Source organism: Penaeus monodon, chromosome 20 (genome assembly GCF_015228065.2).
Source record: "Penaeus monodon isolate SGIC_2016 chromosome 20, NSTDA_Pmon_1, whole genome shotgun sequence".
In the NCBI taxonomy this organism is placed as follows: domain Eukaryota; kingdom Metazoa; phylum Arthropoda; class Malacostraca; order Decapoda; family Penaeidae; genus Penaeus; species Penaeus monodon.
In genome coordinates, this window is record NC_051405.1 from 2,208,526 (window position 1) to 2,208,812 (window position 287).

Below are 287 nucleotides of genomic sequence, written 5' to 3' on the forward strand. Positions count from 1 at the left end.
TTGCATTTCGTGTGTAGCATTAGTGTCATCAAAGTCCGCTCGGCCGGCGCTGCCTGCTCGTTCCTAACCTCCCTTCTGTGACCTTGCATCGTCATACTGCTGCTGCTATTGGAGAAAATGCTGCCGCTGGTGTGTCTTTTATTTCGGTCGTTTGTGATTCATTATGATTCATTCCTTGTGATTCATTTGTCTTACGAACAAAGGGGCTGCGTGGGCGGGGGGGGGGGGCGGAGGTGCGTCTTTCGCTTTGGACATTTTTTTTTTAATCATTTCTTATGAAGATCCGA

The 287-nt window shown here is 48.4% G+C and overlaps 1 protein-coding gene across 2 annotated transcripts in view; it reads left to right on the forward strand.

Moving 5' to 3' along the window:
- LOC119585576 overlaps positions 1–287 on the forward strand; it is a gene marked incomplete in the record, with an annotated part of 25,697 nt that overhangs the window by 21,204 nt on the left and 4,206 nt on the right.